Source organism: Rhinolophus sinicus, linkage group LG05 (assembly GCF_036562045.2).
Source record: "Rhinolophus sinicus isolate RSC01 linkage group LG05, ASM3656204v1, whole genome shotgun sequence".
Classification (NCBI taxonomy): domain Eukaryota; kingdom Metazoa; phylum Chordata; class Mammalia; order Chiroptera; family Rhinolophidae; genus Rhinolophus; species Rhinolophus sinicus.
This window is the reverse complement of record NC_133755.1, coordinates 39,346,138-39,366,568: the sequence shown is the minus strand read 5'-3', so window position 1 is coordinate 39,366,568 and position 20,431 is coordinate 39,346,138. Positions and strand designations below refer to the sequence as shown.

The 20,431-nt window shown below is 37.5% G+C and overlaps 1 protein-coding gene and 1 non-coding gene across 8 annotated transcripts in view; one reads left to right on the top strand and one right to left on the bottom strand.

The window, feature by feature from the left end:
- CCDC85A (coiled-coil domain containing 85A) overlaps window positions 1–20,431 on the bottom strand; it is a 174,695-nt gene that overhangs the window by 75,538 nt on the left and 78,726 nt on the right. The gene's annotated exons all lie outside the window — the stretch shown is intronic.
- LOC141571942 (U6 spliceosomal RNA) lies at window positions 11,230–11,331 on the top strand. The gene has a single exon (XR_012496984.1). It is a non-coding gene; the product is annotated as a U6 spliceosomal RNA (small nuclear RNA).

The window sequence follows — 20,431 nt, the reverse complement described above, 5'->3', positions numbered from 1 at the left end:
AAATGCTCCAATTCTTGGCTTTGAAACTCAAACAATCATATATGCATGTTTGGGAACCAGAAAAATATATGTATGCCACATAAAGGCCACAAAATGGGAAACACAGGTTAGTATAAAGACTGATGTCCAAAAACATCTGAGAGAAGCATGTGGTTTTCTATTTACAGAGCTAGAAGAGAGGCACCGCCCCTCTGCTGTCCTGAGTAAGTTTCCCCAACTCATCCACACTCCATTTAATATACCGATCAGATGATAAGCTTCCATTTCAATGAAGCAACCTCACCTGGTTTGCTTCTTATTTCCCCTGAAGATTTTAGTGCCACTGTGGGAAGCATTTATAATGTGCTTACATGCCCCACCTCTCAACAAATAAGTATTTACTCAGTAAATCTCACTGCGAGTGCACTCCAGAAAAAGCTGTGCTTGCAAAATATCTCATGTTCATTTTTCAGAATTCAGAATGAAGTGACTAATCCCTGATACACAATAAAAATGATTCAATGCAAACACTTCCGAGCCTCTGTAATCAATATTTTATATATTAATAGGTTTTCAAAAGCCTTATTTCATTTTTACTGCTTTTCTGTATGGTATTATTCAATTTTAGTATGTGCAGTGAAATAGTCCTGCATGAAAAAAGTACGCATTTCTGGCCCATTTTAAATAAGCAAATGGATCATTATTATGCTATTAATTTGCTGTGTAAATTGTTTAAATTGCTAACTCTTTCCCCTTTCCATAATTAGAAATGGTTCATTCCTCCCCAAAGAAAATGGAAAATTCCCTTCCAAAATAAACCGTTTCCTCCCTCATGTCTAAGGTATAAAATTCAGGTGCTCTGTCCTATGACTCTTACAGAATAAGCAACAACCTCAATGAAAAGCATTCAGTATAATGCCTGCTTAATGCTCATTCAATGTCAAAATCCACTCAAACCCCTTCCCTCCTCTACAAGCTAATACCCTACTTTAAGAAAAAACACTAGTTGGGGATCACCTAAACACCTCCATAGACTAATGACAGGGTGTCTGGTGACAGGGGAGCTTCAACAGTCTCGACTTCTCTCATTTTCATTTGCTGTTCAGGCAAAAGAGAAAGAGGAAAACTATCGTATTCCAGGGACTGCTCAGTAGATACGTTATAAACAGTTTTTAAGTTATTTCATAACATCCTGACACAGTTCAGCAAAAAGAAATCCTTTTCTGAACTATTAATGACACTTTGAGATAAACCTTTTACGAAGGTGCTGTGATGATAGCCAAAGAGGCACACACGGCCATTAGATACATTTGCAAGCTTCCAGTTAGTGGGAAATATTGAGGAGGGAATAAAGAGAGGCAATGAAAGCTCTCCCATGAGAGCCCGCGGGTGTGCTGAAGTTCCTGTGCTGAAGTTCCTGATATTTTCACATAGAGGAAAGGAAAATCACTGACTGTAGATTTCACATTTTAAAAACTGACTTTTTTTTTTCCATGTTCAGGGCTGCCTGCCTCCCCTCTCCTTATTGTATATGCAAAAAGGATGTCAACATTTTACAGACTTACTTGGAAAGCAGTAGAAAACCCTGTCAACTAGATTTGGAACAACAGAGTTGGAGACACTCTGATCTGCTATCAACAACACAGAAATCCTCAGGCACATGGCACCTGGGTGGTGACACTGGTGGGTTTCCTTTGTTCACCCTCTCACCAGGACTGTTGCCCAAAGCGAAATGCTGGTATGGTGTGGGGAGGGAGAGGGATTCCTCTTATTCTGTCGCCAAAGACTTTCCTCACAGTAGATAATGATGCTAAAGCTCATGGGAAGAAAACCTTACACAGACATCACCTTCTTAATGTAGACAAAAATGATCTGGAACCAGACTGAGTGGCAGCAGAATCCCACACTCCAAGAGAGAAGGGTCAGTTCTCGTTATTGCAGCCAGGCACCTGCCACCCACAGCTATTGCCAGCCCTCTGCGGCCAACCTCCCATCCATTAACCATGTGTAGGCTGAGTTTCTGCATCACAAAGAGTGAAAGCTATCAGCATTCTATTAATCAGTTATCCTTATGCCATGGCCCATATGCAAAATTTGGCCCTTCATAAAGAAACCAACCTAACAGGAAGATCTGTTTAAGAAACACAAAGGAAACCTTGATTTAGGTCTCACTACACAAAAGAAAGACAAAAAAAATTAGGATAAAGTTCAGAAACAATGATCTAATGATCTTTAAAAAAGTGTGCAAAAAAAATAAATAATAACTCAATAAGTATGCTAATCAAAATAAGTATGCTAATCTTTCTTTGAAGCTGTGAGCAAATTTTCTTTCTTGAGGGGGGCACTCAGGGAGGTGTCTGATTCATTCATTCATTCAAAAAAAGCAACTGGTCAATTCAAAAAATTGGGGCAGAAAAAGCATAGCAACTTCTTCAGCAATCAGGAGGTTGTAAATACAATGTCTTGAAACCTACATTCACATCAGGGAATACATACAATTCAATGACTCGAGTTTCTGCTATCATGTGCTTAGTCCTTAGGACTGCCGAAAGCTCTGCCGTAATTATTACTACTATTAACAACACCAACCCGTGCTGGGGATTTCAGGTACCTAGCAATTGGGGATATTGGCCTTAGGAACCACCATGTACTTCCTCACAGCTAAAGCTCTTCTTTAAAAAAGCAGCGGGTCTTATATTGGACTTAGAGTTTGAAATGTGATATTTTCCAGAAAGTCTCTCCTCGAACTCAGCAACCTGGAAACATTACCCTCTTTTCACCCTCTTATCCCCAGCACCAGGTTCTGATGGGGCTTAAGTGTTTTATCTGTCATCGTCAGGCAGTCCCTACATGATCATAGAGTAAGCGACTAAAAAAAAGAAAAGAAAAAGAAAAAACACAGATGGGAATCCTTAATTCCCACCAGAGTTATCTAGTTGGGGTGAGCAAGAAAATAAACTAATTCCAAGAGGCCACTCCCAAACTAAGAATGTCAGTGACTGGATAGCTGTAACCATTCCTACAGAATTAAAAACAAACACCTGGAAATTTGACTTTTAAGTCCCATTTCTGACATACCTTCAGTTTTTCTCTTCATGAAACCCTCCAGCCTACAACATTCCAACTGGTACATCTAGTGGGCAGCAAATGAAATGGGTCACTAATATGCTAGCCCCATCGGAGCAGCCATGCAGTGCCCAAGGTGGCCAAACCCTGACTCTGGTCTTCTCCAGCTGTGAGTGGTCTGGCGCACTCACTCCACCGTGCTGTACAAATGCTATCATTTTCTATGTGTGCCATGACATGAGAAGGCTGGGATGCTGTGCTATTCTGCCCTCCTCTCTTCCAAATGAGCAACGAATTGACTTCATAGGATTATCCCCTCTATTTTTAAATATCTGGAGGAAGTTGCACCTCTATAGGTCTGCATACTACCTCATTTTCAACTTCTTTTTATAGATGACCTCATTAATGTTAGCCATAATGGGATGGGATGATACTTAGCCAGGAACCAAAATCCACAACACTGAAATCCTGCCCTATGATACTTACAATGCCTTCATGGCCCCTTTGGAAGATACATGTAAGAATGGGTATCTCCAAGGCACTTGTACACCAGTGCAGACTCCTGGTAACCCAAAACAGATCACATGGAGTATTTGTTATTTAGTATTTATTGATTGATTGATTGATTGATTTTTAATTAAATCTGAGGCAGGTACAAGTGGCCTCCAACCCTAAAAATAGGCCAGACTTACATTTTGTCCCTCATCCTACCTTAAATCCAATTGATTGTTCATATAACCCTCCCCTTCCCTGGGGTCTAAGGGAGGATTATGGAAGGTAGATGGGTCTGTACCTCCCTCTGAAGGCCATAATGGAAAGGTTTGGACCAAAAGGAAATGAAAGAAAAGGTGTATCCTCTCTCAAGTTTAGAAACATATGGCAACTCAATATATGCCTTTGCTACAATAAATGTTTTTATAGAGGTATGGATTTTACTGACGTGTATGTCTCAAGTCTGCCTAATTCTCTCCATTTCCATACATTCACCCTAGTTCACAATAACCTTTGCCATCTCTCACCTGGGCCTGCACCAGCCTCTAACCGGCCTCCATACTTCTCCTCCTTCCCCTACAATTCCCTCTATTCAGGAGTCAATGACCTTCCCAACATGTAAATCAGGTTATGACATCTCCCTCCTTCAAACTCTAAAAAGGCTTCCTATGTTTCTTTGAATAAAAGTTAGACATATAACTCAGTCTACATGGCCTTACATATTCTATCTACATTTCTGACCTCATTTCATGCTCTGCACCCATTAGTCTGCAATGCTCCAACCACACTAGGCTCTGATGGCCCCTTAAACATTCTTTCCCTCTTCAGGGTATTTGTACTCACTACTCTTCCAATCTTCTCCCCCATTTTCAAGGGGATAGCATCTTTTCATCCTATAAGTCTCAGCTTAAACATCACCTACTGGGAGAGGCCTTCTCTGACCACTCTAGCCAGAGTAGATCCCACCCTGTTATTCTCTCTCACAGCCATTCTCATTTACTTCATAGCACTTACCACCACTATCTATTGATGTGTCCATTCCTTTATACCTTTATCTCACTCATTAATGGTATCTTGGTCACTGTTGTGTCCCTAGTACCCAGCATAGCCTGTCTCATAGTGGAGGACTCCATCCATACTTGCTGAATGACTAATAAATGAACTGAGAACCCACAATATAGCTGGATCCATCTATGCATATTTTGTTATTGAGTCGCTACTCAAAGATTAAGACATCAAGATTTTCTTAATTCTCTTACTATTCTATTTGTACTCTTTAATATTGGTCTCTAAATGAGAAAGCAATACAGCATTCTCTGCTACCTGAAAGAAGAACATTCCATTGCAACCTTTTGTAAGCCGAAATGGTGCACAGTGAAGAAGGGATTACCTTAGGATACATCCTGTTATTTTTGCTTTCTGCCTTTTCATAAAAGCAAAAAATCCACTTTGGAATTATTTCAGTTAGTGAACACAGGTACTAATGTAGATCTTCTGTAAAAGTGAAGTGGTGTAAAGAGAACTTTCAAAAAATGGGGGCTATACCTGTATATTTAAATTTTCCAAGATCAGAGTTTCCCAATTTACTATCAGTGGTGCTAATAGTTACTATCATAAAACCCACGATATTAGTTCTGAAAATTATACCCCCAAAACAGTTACATGGTCAAACACTGCAATTATTATTATTATTTTTTTGCCTGGGATTCACAAAGCACATTAGCATATTAAAGGCTCCAAAAGAATTACAGTAAAGAAGCCTGATTAACTTTGTTTAACCCAAGATTTTCCATTTTAATTTGACAATTTTTATACTAATACCAATTAACATTCCTAAGAACTAGTTTTTCACAGGATACATTTTGGAAACAATTTTCCAGATAAACATGTAAGAAAATGTCAAATATAGTTTTCTTAACAGACATTTTCTGGGTTCAAAGTAAATATGCTAATGACATAATTTGAAACACTAACAATGATAGTTAAAAGTCAATGATCTATAGACCAGAGGTTAACATATAATTTCAAAATTATTGACACTATTTCCTTCTTCTATTTATATTCAGGATAATTAAATGATCACCATCAGTGATGTTACTGTGAGTTCAACCCAAAACTGAGTAAGTCTGGAAGAGATACAGAGCAAAATTTCACCATGGATGCAAACTGAATTCATTTGACCTCATCTGCTATATTAGAGGGCAAAGAGTCAGGCATATTTAATCATAACACACAAAAAAAAAAAAAAAAAAAATGGCAAAAGCTCTTCTTTCTCCCCTCCCTCCACAAATGATGGATCTTCATAGGAACCCTCCCACCAAAACCAAGAAAAACGGAGCACTGAAAAAAATAGAGATGTCATGTTAGTATTGGCAAAAAGTTACACCCCTGGCATTTAAATGGATTATATAGGTAATAATTAAGACCCAAAATAGCTAGAATGACAAGACAGATAATGGATTAATTCTAAGACTGATCTTTGAGTGATTATAGACAGAGAGACTGGGAACTCACTACAACTGAAATGTCAGCACTGATGCAAGGGTAAGAGAAAGGAACTGTACAAGGTTGTGGCCCACAGCAGTGCAGAGCAGAGAAGCAGGTGGGAGAGTAACTGAGAACCAGATAATAGCAAAAACAAAAAGGATCTGGGTCACAACCAGGACAATCACTTCCCCTAGTCTTCTGGAATACGGTCTGAAAGCCTAGTATCAGAATAATCTCTTCAATTTAGATCTATAGTTGAATTACAAAACATTCAAATAGAAAGTACCTGACAAAGATTACATTTTATTATCAACATGGTCTTACATGACCAGAAAGCCCTGGTGGGCTTTAGCAGAGTCCCTCAAAAATAATAAAAACATTAAATTAAGCTTCACTAAATGAGAATTCTTGACAATTCAGTCAACAGAGCTGAAGTTTACATACTCTGCAAAGAGTATGTGAATGGTGGGAAGAAGGTGGTAGAGGTGACAACTGTGAAGGCTGTTCAAGAATCTGGTGTGTGTCCATCTCTCCAGCTCCATGTCTCACTGTCCCCCACCTCACCTCTACCTCTACCCTGTTTTGGACTCTACAGTCCAAGCATATGAAACTATATAGCTTCCCGAACATGCCTTGTTCTCTCAGGTTCCCTGTTTAGAATGCCTTTCTCCCATACACATCACCTCCTCGTTGCTCACCTAACTCCTATTTACCTTTCAAGACTTGCGTCAGATGCCTTCCATAAGATCCCCTCCATTTCAGTCTAACTGCATTTCCCGTGCTCACGTAACTGTATCAGAATATTTATACTATGTTGTATGGTCCATTTACTTGACAATTTATTTGTCAGGCCTATATCCCCAATGTCTGCCCCAGTGAATAGCAAACAGTGATTGATAAATATAGGAAGAATGACTAAATACATGAAAAAATGCATATGCAAAAAGAGAGACAAAAGAGTGATAATCTGAAACCGAGTTCAGCCAGTAATGAGAAATCATGGCCCTGATGCCTACTGACTTATGAATATATATACTTTCATTTGACATGCTAATCACAGCTTGGGCAGCTCTTCCTATACCAGGGAACCCCTGTCTGTATCCCAGGTCACAATCCTCTCTCCCAGCACTACTCTTATGCCACCTCTGCTTACACTGTTCAGACACTTACTGAAAAACCCTCAGCAACTAAAGGGTCACTATATATGGGCACAAGGCTCTCTGCACACAGACTTTTAGAAATAATTATCACTTTTCCACTACAGAGATCAGATGTCATTTGAACTATTAGTACAGACACGAAACTACAAATCTGCAAGGTTCATTGACTAGGAAAATGGTGTTAATTGTGGTACTCTGGTTTTAGGGTCTAAAATTTTGGCACAATCAGATTTGTCAGAAATATATATATATGATTTGAGACTTTAATAATGGTATGGGGGGAAAAAAACAGGTCCTCAAGACATGAAACACATTCCTCTACTGATACGTTCTAAAATACACCACTGAACTTGGTGCTGGAGATGTCATTTTCATGCCAAATTAAAGGTAAACATAATTATGTGTAACACATTAAAAGTACTTCATTAAAGCACTCTTTGAGGCTAACATATGCAGACAGACATAACTAATTCTAACTTATTTCATTATTTATTTATTGAAAAGTGTCAGTCAGAAACATTAAACTAGTTTGTTTTTACAAGAGCTTAAAAACTGGCAGTAATTTTCATTGTAATTTATTCCTGTTTTCTGCTTTGGGTAATATATAAACATCTGATTGTTTCGATGCTAAAAGGAGAAGAAAAAACAAAAGGAAAGTTTAAGTGTGGAGAGGGGGAAAGTGAAGATAAAACCTGGTGAGTCATGATGAGCTTGCTTTAAATAAAAATGCTGGGATTATGACCAGATGTAAAACTATTCATCACACTAATATAAAGACCTCTGTCTCCCTCTGTCCACTCCATCCCTCTGCAATGAATATGAACACCCTGGTATATTACTGCTCCCTCTCAGCAATAGGGAGTAAAACTCTCAATCATCCCCAAAAGCATTGTGTTCAGAAGTGAGACTGACCAGGTTCTGTAAAGGAAGGAGATAGACCCCAAAGATTTCCCAGAGGGCCTCTTCCATGATTCACGGGGAGCTCTCTAGGGAAGAGGGGAAATCTGAAGGTAACAGGGAAGAAACTGAAGAAGCGTGAATTTCTCTCCAAATTGGGAAGGAAATAGCACACTCCCAAAAGTAGTTCACATTTATATGCACAGAACTTTGGGTGTTAAGTGCTATAATGTCCCATTTCTTAAATTCAGGCAAATGGTGAAAAGGGAAATAATTCAATAAGGGTAAAGGTGAGAAAATAAAGGAAAATAGTCTTGGAACCAAGAATGAAGAGCCACATAAACACTGGGTCTGAAAGGCTGAGCCTGGCAGAGATCTGGTAGAAAAAGAATACAGGCTAACAGAGTTTCACTTATGTAACTCTAACATGCATTCAACAGAGGCTATTACTTCTCCTTCTAGTCATGACAAATAATTGGAACTGGACTTGCCCTCCTGACATAAACAACGAAAAAGTTGAATGGGATACTGACAACTGTCCTCAGATACTAGACAACAGGCAATAGAAAACAGTAATCTTTGAAAGAGAAGCACACAAGGTAAGCCCATGTTTGCCCTGGTCTTCTGCCAGGAGCACTTCCCAGAACTGGCACTGAGAGGTGGAACCCAAGCATAGCACTGTGTCCCTGAACAGAGGAGACAGACTTTGGAGCTTGCAGCCACTGAAGCAACTGCATTTTGGGGGGCTGGGAACTGGGCAGGAGGGAGCTCCCCAGGGGTTAACCCAGAAGTTTGGCAGTCTCCCACAAGTCCTTGACTAAGGGCTGAGCTGTACAAGTATGGAATGAGACTCTGTCAGGCCTAGCAGAGAGAAGCTGTTGCAAGGCTGAGAGATGAGCAACGACACCAGATGTTACAGTATGCTAAAAAACACTGGGGCTCTGCAGCATCCAGAGTGAAGACACCTCACCAAACACCTTAGCATTCAGCTAAGATCACAGAGAGGCCACACCTTTGGCAAAAACACCACTCCCTAAGTAAGGGTTATGCCCGCGGACTAAGAACAAAACCTAAAACAGGGTTGTCCTAACGTAGAATGAAACCAAGTCTGACAGGGTCCAAAGGATCCACCAGCAATTTTACTACTGGCCAGAAGAAAATCCAATCTCCTTCAAGGAAGACAACATAAGCTAGATTCCCTATGAGGATTACCCTAGATGTCCAACGCACACACAAAAAATTGTAAGTCATAAAATGGAGGAAGAAGTGAGACTAACTAGATCATGTTGCTAACAGGCCACACCCCTCAGATTGAACACTGGGCAACACTTAGAAGGAAAGGAGAAAGAGGTGAGCCCCTGGCCAGATTATCAGTTTGAATTATTCAGCTGGATCATTGATAATAACCTACCTGTGCCTCTAGCCAGGACTCATGCCCTGCGCTCCTGACCAGCATATCCAAGTGCCTATTGGACGTCTCAAGCTCCCCACAATCAGCAAGTTCAAGGCTGAAATCATAAGCACCTACCCACACCTCACTGTCTCCTCCTATAACCTCAGCTGATCCAACCATGCAGCTCTAGTGCCCTTAACCTTCATCAGCTCATGCCTGGACCACTGCTTTCCCTACATCCCTTGCCCCCTAGTTTCTGCTCTGAGAGTCATTCTCCATGTTACTGTCACACTGATCCTTCTAAAAAGCAAATATAATTATGTATTATTCTCCATCCTTCAAAAGTTCCCTGATGCCATGAAGACAAGGGTTCTGCTTATCTCCCACATGTCCTCACAAGCTTTCCTAATTCCAGCCATGCCAAGCTGCTCGGAACACCATGACCTGTCCTGAGTTACTTTCCCTGCATGCTACTCTGTCTGTCCAATATGTCCTTTCCTAATATCTTTGTCTGAATTACTCCAACTCATCTTCCTAAACTCAGAGCAGGAGTCACCACCTCTTAGAAACCTAAGAAAGGTAAGTGCTACTGTCATTATGGTGATTCCTAAAAATAAAATACTTAGGGGCAGATCTTTAGTAGACTCTGATCCAACAATCTAGAGCCTCATCTTATTCAGGTTAGCATTTCCAATGCTGAGCAGTGTGCCTTGTACATAGAAGGTGTTTTTAAAAAATGTTAGCTGAAAGAGTAAATGAATGAATCAATGATGATATGAATTCTGTCGTGGATTTCTTCCAGAAAATTCTAAAATATAATATATGAAGCAATCATCATATAGCAAGTCAAACTTTGAGTACTGCCCTATGACTTTAAACAAGTCATGTGAATATTTTTATGCTTCTTTGTCTCCTGCGTCAAATGGAGAGACTGGTAAAATTATCTCTAAAGAAATGTTTTCAGATCTAAAGTTCTCTGGTGTTGTTAGTCTGTATTATTGCAGAATTAAGAAGAAAATATATTTCACCTTCTATTTTCCACATTTTCTTTTTATTTACTTTTTAGGAGAGTTATCTTCCAAATCGTCTTTTGTTTGTTTTTTTTCCTTAATTTTAGCTAAGTATGTTTTTATCTGCAAGACCTCTTGTCTATTCTTAATTGCTCTTTTATTATAGCATCCTCTTCTTAATGCATGAATGCAATACTATCACAAATCTCTTTAAGATTAAACATGGTTATTTTTGAAATTTTCTTGTCTCCATTCCCTATACTTCCTTTTTTTTCAATTTATTCATTTCAGTGTGTCTTACATATTGAAAGCTTTTCTCTAATGCCTTATGATCTATGTCTGCATATCTGCATCTAAAAGTTGAGGCTCTATGAAAGGCTGGAATGTATGGGCTAGGCATGTTGCCTTGGAGACTCTCAAATGTAAGGATGTGGTAATCTTTTCATCTATGTGTTGTTAATTTCAACATGTAAAATTAACTATAAAGTAACTCTTCCAGTTTTAACAGTTCTTGATTTAAATGGAGAATGAACTGTCTGGGGGTACACAATGATTGGCATATACTGAAGATATTTACAAAATGTCTTCTACTTTTAATTCTAGGCATTTAAATGGAAATGGTAGAAATGTATTTCATTCAAAGCTTTTCTTGCTCTTTGGTATTTTATAATCACATTTTCTTTGGAAATCTGAATAGTAACAACAGTCTACCCAATTGTCCAGGCCTTTTAAAAATCAGCCTCTAGTACTCGCTTCAGCAGCACATATACTAAAATTGGAATAATAAAGACTAGCATGGCCCCTGTGCAACAATGACATGCAAATTCATGAGGTGTTTCACATTTTTAAGCATAAAAACATTTGCATCATAGGATTACCAGAAGGAGAAAGAAAGAGATCAAGAATATATTTGAAGAAATAATGACAGAAAACTTCCCTAACATGGTGAAGGAAATAGATATACAGGTCCAGGAAGTGCAGAGTCCCAAACAAGATGAACCTAAAGAGGCCAGCACCAAGACACATAATAAAATTTCAAAGGTTAAAGACAAAGAGAGAATCCTAAAAGTAGTAAAAGAAAGGAAACTAGTTACTTACAAGGGAGTTCCCATAAGACTGTCAGTTGATTTCTCAACAGAAACTTTGTAGGCCAGAAAGGATTGGCATGAAATATTCAAGGTGATGAATACCAGCAAGACTATCATTTAAAATTGAAGGAGAGATAAAGAACTTCCCAGACAAGAAAAAGCTAAAGGAATTCATCACCACCAAGCCAGTATTATAAGAAATTAAAGGAACTTCTTTAAGGAGAAGGGGTAAGGGAAATAACATAAATATGAATAACAAAATGGAGTAACTATGTACCTATCAATAATCACTTTAAATGTAAATGGGTTAAATGCTCTAATCAAAAGAGATGGGGTAGCTGAATGGATAAGAAAAAACAACCTATACATATGTTGTCTCCAAGAGACCCACTTCAGATTGAAAGACATGTAGACTGAAAGAAAAGGGATGGAAAGAGATATTTCATGCAAATAGAAACAACAACAACAAAAGTTGGAGTAGCAATACTTATATCACACAAAATAGACTCTAAATCAAAGACTACAATAAGAGACAAAGAAGGACATTACATAATGACAAAGGAATCAATCCAACAAGAGAACATAACTCTAGTAAACATCAATGTACCCAACACAGGAGCAACTGAATATATAAAGCAAATATTGACTGACATAAAGGGAGAGATCGATGTAATACAGTCATAGTAGGGGACATTAACACTTGACTGACACCAATGGACAGATCTTACAGACAGAAAAATCAACAAGGAAACAGTGACCTTAAATGACACACTAGAGTAGATGGATCTAATCAATATTTTTAGAGCATTTCACCCCAAAGTAGCAGAATATACATTGTATTCAAGTGCACATGGAACATTTTCCAAAACAGACTACATTTTAGGCCACAAAACAAATCTCAATGAATTTAACAAGACTGAAATCATACCAAGCAACTTCTCTGACCACAGTGTTATGAAGCTAGAAATCAATTACAAGAAAAAAACTAAAAACACAAAGACACATAGAGGTTAACATGCAACTAAACAATGCTACTAAACAATGCAACACATAAAGGCTAACATGCTACTAAATAATGAATGGGTTAACAATGAGATCAAGGAAGAAATCAAAAGATACCTTGAGACAAATGAAAATGAAAACACAATGACCCAAAATCTATGGAACACAGCAAAAGAAATCCTAAGAGGGAAATTCATAGCAATGCAGGCCTATCTACAGAAACAAGAAAAATATCCAAAAAACAATCTAACCTTACACTTAAAGGAACTAGAAAAATAACAAAAGTGAGTAAAAAGAAGGAAATAATAAAAATCAGAGCAGAAAGAAACAAAATAGAGTCTTAAAATAAATACCAAAAAATCAGTAAAACCAGACCTGGTTCTTTGAACAGATAAAACTGATAAAACTTTAACCAGAGTCATCGAGGAAAAAAAAAAAAGGATCCAAATTAATAAAATATGAAACAAAAGAAGAGAAGTGACAATGGACACCACAGAAATACAAAGGATTATAAGAAAATACTATGAGCAATAATATGCCAACAATTTGGACAATCTGGAAGAAATCGATAAATTTTTTAGAAATATACAATCTTCAAGACTGAATCAAGAAGAAACAGAAAATCTGAACCAACCAACCAATTACTACTAACACAATCAAATCAGTAATCAGAAGACTCTCAAACAAAAGTCTTGGACTGAATGGCTTCACAGGTGAATTTTACCAAACATTCAAAGAATTAACACCTATTCTTCTCAAACCATTCCAAAAAATTCAAGAGAAGGGAAGCCTCCCAAGATCCTTCTATGAGGCCACCATTATTTTGATCCCAAAGCCAGGCAAAGATATTACAAAAAAAGAGAGAAAATTATAGGCTGATATCCATGATGAATACATATGCAAAAACACTCAACAACATATTAACAAATGAATTCAGAAATACATTTAAAAGATCATACACTGTGATTAAGTGGGATTTATTCCTGGTGTGCAAGGTTGGTTCAATATTTGCAAATCAATTAACATGATATGCCACAGAAATAAAATGAAAGATAAAATCATATGATCATATCAATAGATGCAGAAAAAGAGTTTGACCACGTCCAGCATCCAATTATGATAAAAACTCTCAGTAAGGTGGAAATAGAGGGAATATACTTCAACATAATACAGGTCATATATGACATATATGACAAACACATAGCTAACATCATACTCAACGGGGGAAAGCTAAAAGCATTTTCCTTAAGCTCAGGAATAAGACAAGGATGCCCACTTTCACCACTATTATTTAACATAATATTGGAAGTCCCAGCCACAGCAATCAGATAAGAAATAAAAGACATTCAAATTGGAAAGGAAGAAGTAAAACTGTCATTATGTGTAGATGACATGACACTATACAGAACCCTAAAGATTCCATTACAAAACTACTAGAATTGACAAATTCAGTAAAGTAGGATATAAAATTAATATTCAAAAATAGGTTGCATTTTTATACACCAATAACAAACCATCAGAAAGAGAAATTAAGAAACAATCCCATTTATAATTGCATCAAAAAATAAATAAATAAAATACCTATGGATAAATTTAACCAAGGAGGTAAAAGACCTGTACTCAGAAAATTATAAGACATTGAAGAAAAAAACTGAAGATACAAATAAATGAAAACATACACTGTGCTCATGGATAGAAGAAAAACACAGTTAAAATATCCATACTACCCAAAGCTATCTAGTGATTCAATGCAATCCCTATCAAAATACCAATGGCATTTTTCACAGAACTATAACAAATAATCCTAAACTTTATATGGAACCATAAAAGACCCCCAGTAGCCACAGCAATCTTGAGAAAGAAGAACGAAGTTGGATGTATCACGCTACCTGATATCAAACTACAGTATAAGGCTTTAGTAATCAAAACAGCACGGTACTGGCATAAAAACAGACATAGATCAATGGAACAGAATAGAGAGCCCAGAAACAAACTCACGCCTATACAGTCATTTAATCTATGACAAAGGAGGCAAGAATATACAATGGGATAAAGACAGTCTATTCAATAAATATTACTGGTATAACTGGACAGATATATGCCACACAAAAATAAAATACACTGTTGGTGGGAATGTAGATTGGTGCAGCCACTATGGAAGACAGCGTGGAGTTTCCTCAAAAAATTATGAATAGAATTACCATATGACCCAGCACTCCCTCTCCTGGGTATCTACCAAAAAAACCTGAAAACATCTATACATAAAGACAAGTGTGCTCCAATGTTCATTGCAGCTTTATTTACGGTGGCCAAGACACGGAAACAACCAAAATGTACTTCAATAGATGAATGGATAAAGAAATTGTGGTATATATATACAGAATGGAATACTATTCGGCGGTAAGAAAAGATGAAATGGTACCATTTGTGACAACATGGATGGATCTTGAGATTATAATGCCAAGCGAAATAAGTCAGACTGAAAAAGCAGAGAACCATATGATTTCACTGATATGTGGTATATGAACCAAAACAACAAAAGAACAAGACAAATGAGAAACAAAAAACTCATAGACACAGACAATAGTTTAGTGGTTATCAGAGGGTAAGGGGGGAAGGGGGTGGTAGATGAGGGTAAAGGGGATCAAATATATGGTGATGGAAGGAGAACTGACTCTGGGTGGTTAACACACAATTTGATTTATAGATGATCTAATACAGAATTGTACACCTGAAATCTATGTAACTTTACTAACAATTGTCACCCCAATAAACTTTAATTAAAAAAAAACAAAAACAACTGAAAATGGGCCACCTTTTTATTTCACATACAAGAATAAACTCGATGTGGATTAAAGACTTAAATATAAGATCCGAAACCATAAAAGTCCTAGAAGAAAACACAGGCTGTAAACTCTTAGACTGTTCTTAGTAATATTTTGTCTGACATATCTCCTCGGGTAAGGGAAACCAAAGAAAAAAATAAACAAATGTGACTACATCAAACTAAAAAGTGTTTGCACAGCAAAGGAAACCATAAAACAAAACAAAAAAAGAAAGAAAAGACAGCCTACTGAATGGAAGAAGATATTTGTCAATGATACTTCTGGTAAGGGGTTAATATCCAAAATTTATAAAGAACTCATACAACTCAACACCAAAAAAACAGACAATCCAATTAACAAATGGGCAGAGGACCTGAATAGACATTTCTCCAGAGGACACGTAGATGGCCAACAGACATATGAAAAGATGCTCAATATCATTAATCACAAGAGAAATGCAAATTAAAGTCACAATGAGAAACCACCTAACTCTTGTCAGAATGGCTATTATTAATAAATCAACAAAGAACAGTATTGACGAGGACGTGGAGAAAAGGGAACCCCTGTGCACTGTTGGTCGGGTTGTAAATTGGTGCAGCCACTATGGAAAACAATATGAAGTTTCCTCAAATTAAAAATAGAGCTACTCTATGACCCAGCAACTCCACTTCTGGGTATTTAGCCAAAGAAAACCAAAACACATATTCAGAAAGATATATGCACCCCTATGTTCACTGCAACACTATTTACAATAGCCAAGATATGGAAGCAACCTAAGTGCCCATCAACAGACCACCGGATAATGAATATGTGGTACATACATACAACTGAATGTTACTCAGCCATAAAAAAAAAAAAAATAATGACATCTTGCCATTTGTGACAACATGGATGGAACTAGAGGGTGTTGTGCTAAGCGAAATAAAGAAAATACCATGTGATTTCACTTATATGTGGAATCTAAGGGAAAAAAAACAGAAACAGTCTCCTAGATACAAAGAACAAGCTGATGGTTACCAGATGGGAGGGGGTTAAGGGGCGGGGTTAAAAAGGCACAGGGATTGGGAAGTAGGAATTGTTAGTTGCGAGGTGATTGTGGGGATACAGAGTACGGCATAGGGAAGATAGTCAATAATATTGTAATAAGTATATATAGTGCCAGGCGGGTACTAATTGGGGGCATCACTTCATAAACTATACAAATGTCTAACCACTATGCTGTACACCTGAAACTAATACAAAATATTGAATGTCAACTATAATTGAAAAAAACCTGAAAATTATTTAGATGGAGGTAATTAAAAATCTCAAGAAAAACATTACCCTTCCATGATACTTAGTAAGAGAATAAACCAATTCTTACATATTGTACTTTGCTATCAAATTATGAAATTACATGAATAATACTTAAGAAAATTATGCTAATTCTTACACAATTCCTAACATGTCAATTTCCAATCACAAAGATAAACAATTAAACCTTCTGGATTCTACCACTAATTAGTGTAACGTGTAACAGATGCAAGCCAACCCATCTGGACTGACATAAACACGTGTATACAGTCACCAGTCAAGATCTTAATCCCTTCAGTGGAAGGAAAACAGGTCAGGTATACTTGACAGGCTATTTCTGCACAAAATGAATCTGACACGCAGCCTGACAATGCCATTACTGTAAGAAAGCATTTAGCAGACAAGACTCCTAACAGCAGTCCAACTGATAGATATGCATATCCCACATTGAGTATTAAATTAAAATCACCAGCAAAACTAATGTGGAAGGAAAGTATAATAGTGCTGTTTATGGTAATAGCTCATCTGAGTTAATCCAAGGGAATGAATGGGTGTTAACTCCATCTCAAGCCCAGAGTCAGCCCAACATTTGCATATCCTCAAAAAAAAAAAAAAAAAAAGACTTTCTTTCTCAGTAGTTTTTAATGAAGGCAAGGGTGCTAATAGGAGGAGTAATAGACAGAATCATTAAATACAAGGAGATTTTAAATCACATGCTTAAATTATGAGAACTGAATGTGACTCTGGGGGTTTGGAGTTGCTGGTGAGGGAAAGTGCCATACTCTTACTCTGGAGAGCACTCTTGGTGATGGATTTGATGAATCGCTAATATATATTAGCAATGGGCAGATTTACTGTGATGATAATGAAGCTTAAGCTTTAGGACTGTCACTTGCATGGGCCTCTTCCAAGGACGTGGGAGGAGCCCTAGCAATGTGTTCAGACAGACTTACGTTTTTTGTAAATTCTGCAAAAGTGAGATCTATTACCACTACCATTAAGATTGCTTCCTTCAATTCCAATTTTTCCTCCTTCACACACCCTGTCAAACACATACACCTCCCAGGTGGTGTGGTAACATCTATGGGCATTTTGGAACCCTGCTAAGCAGCAGCTGAGTTGGGAGTAAGTACATTTAGTTGGGATTTGGCAGATACATTTATGTGCTTCTATGTAAGGCTAGTTCTTGCTAGGGGTCCTAGTTTAGAAATGGCTTCCATGAATGCTCTTGCCGCACACTGTCCCAATTCCCCCTGCATCATGACCCAATGATGCAGGGAGAGATTGCAAAATAAATGTGGCCTTCATTTCTCAACACCAAAAAGGAATGGGGTGGGGAAGGAGAAAACAAGCCTTGAAATAAATGTTCAGAGCCAGAAATCAGTCTATGGAAAAGTCTTTGAAATCTTGTAGAAAGTTACAGTGAAAGAAATTTGATTGAGTTTCCCTAATTTAACAGCAATGCTAAAAAAAAAAAGAAAGAAAAGAAAAAAAGTATATGACATTACTAATAAAATCTAAAATGTTCCTAAATTAGCAATAAAAAACAAAGTCCAATCAACCTTGACAGAGGGAAGGTAATTATTTTTTTAAGCTCTCTGTAAAAAATATCACAAAAATTGTTGTTGTTGAAGGGATCAAAGACGATGCAGCCAAAAACGTTTTGCAAAGAATGAACAATGGAGGCAATCCATGAAAATGTTACATAATTTTTCTGGATATTACATGATAATGTTGGTATTTGTCAGTATTTTTTTAATCTGTAATTGATTGTGATGGCTTTTCTCATTATAAATATTCCATTTGTACCTAAACTTTTGTTTTCCTTTAAAAGTTCCTCCAAATTTTATGTTTCAGGCCCCACAAAACCTGGATCTGCCTTTATATATTAGATCCTTGTCTTCAACATTCCATAGGATAATTAAATATCGTTTCTCACATATATGTGAAAGCCCCAGAAACTTAGTAACTTAAATCAGTGTTAACCTGAATAGCTCATGGAAATCTTCCAAAAATATTGAATACATTAACCTGATATATATTAAAAGATAATACATATCTTTTTATCTTTAAGATAAATTTGATCTAAGATTTCTTTAATTTTGTATATGACACTTCAAGGGCATCATTTCATATCATACATAAGAGTCGACACAAAAAGTCTATGAGATTTATCCTTGAAATTGATTTTTAGGAAAATTGTTGTAAATAGGCTTTCTGAGCCTACCAAATTTCACACCAAACATCACCAGCTCTAACACCCCTACCCATTTATCCTGTGTCTCTAAATTATGTTCAAGGAGAAATTCCAGGTACTTCTACATCTGGTAGTTCAATTTTGGCTAATTAAGCTAATATTGTCAATCTGATTGAAATTCTGGTGGGGGTTGGACAGGGATGTTTAAAATAGTCCTGAGTTACATTGAATCTCACCTTCTATGTTCCTAGTGAATTATGGGTCAATCTGATTGTCTTCTGAGGCTAACTCTGTAAAACATAGGCAGTTTTATGCTCCGTAAGGGCTGTGGATAAACCTGCTCAGAAGCCCCCTGAGCTCACTCACCCTGGGTGCCAACATGCCCAAGTCATGTTGGCGTCTCACATTTGTCCTATCTGGTCCCAGTCAGAATGGACTGTGCACGAGGGTCTGTGCACTATGATGGCTACACCAATTGCATTTTTGAAGAAAAATCAAAACCTACGGTGGGGGGGGGGCGGGGGGACAGTTAAAATGATTTATGTAAAAAGGCAATGAGCACTTGAAACACTATCATTCCCAATAGGTTTAATCTTTTCACAGATGTGAATTTTTGCTTTAAAAAAAAAAAAAAGATACAAAGATCAGAAATAGCAGTACTAGTTGTTAAAGAAATCTGCCCAGGGAGCTGGCTTGATTCCCGTTCTACAGCCTTGGCTAGGGCGGGTGAGAACTGGAGAACTGGCAGGAAAGTGGGGCCTGGGGGGGTGGAGGAGGAGTTAATCTCTATTTTTAGAGCTGGCGAAAATTGTTCCATTTTAGAACAGCTTCTACTTCTCAGTTGGAAATACCACAAACCAAGCCCATGAACATATTTCATTGTCCATAATTGCATACTACACGACCTCTACCTTGCATATTAAAAAAAGATAAGGCTGTCCTCATGTGTGCAAGCACATGGAGATTCACAAATAGAAAAATCGTCAAAGATCTTGTGCTTAGCTCCTCACTTTTTATTTAAGGCAAATTACTCCGGCCCCCGCTTTAGTGTTAATGGTCTTTATCCTCCTCTACATGTAACAGCAGAGAAGCCTTAATTAACTGTTAATGTATTTTAAACACCTTCATTTGTACAACTTGCTAATAGTCCTTCTTAATGAGAACATAACTAGGGTAGGGTTATGAGTAAGGAGGTGACAACAGGAGCTACAGAGGCAAAGGGACAGAGAAGCTTGAATAACAGGAATCAGGAACCTGCTTAACCCCTGTAAGACTCGCAGGAAAAACTCAAAGGCCTGAACCTTAAATTATAAATTTCCAGAATTTCTTCATTTCATATATATTATGGCTCATCTTTACTGGCAGCTGTGTTGATAGAATTGCTCTCCACAGAAGAGATTACTCTAGGAAACTGGTTCAAGACAAGCAACTTGGACACTGCTGACAAAGTGGCATTGAATGGCAGGTTTTCCTTTCTTTCTATAGCTTGCACTTCCCCTTCCAATGGCTCTTCCTTTCTCTTTTTCCCTCTTGCTCATTCTT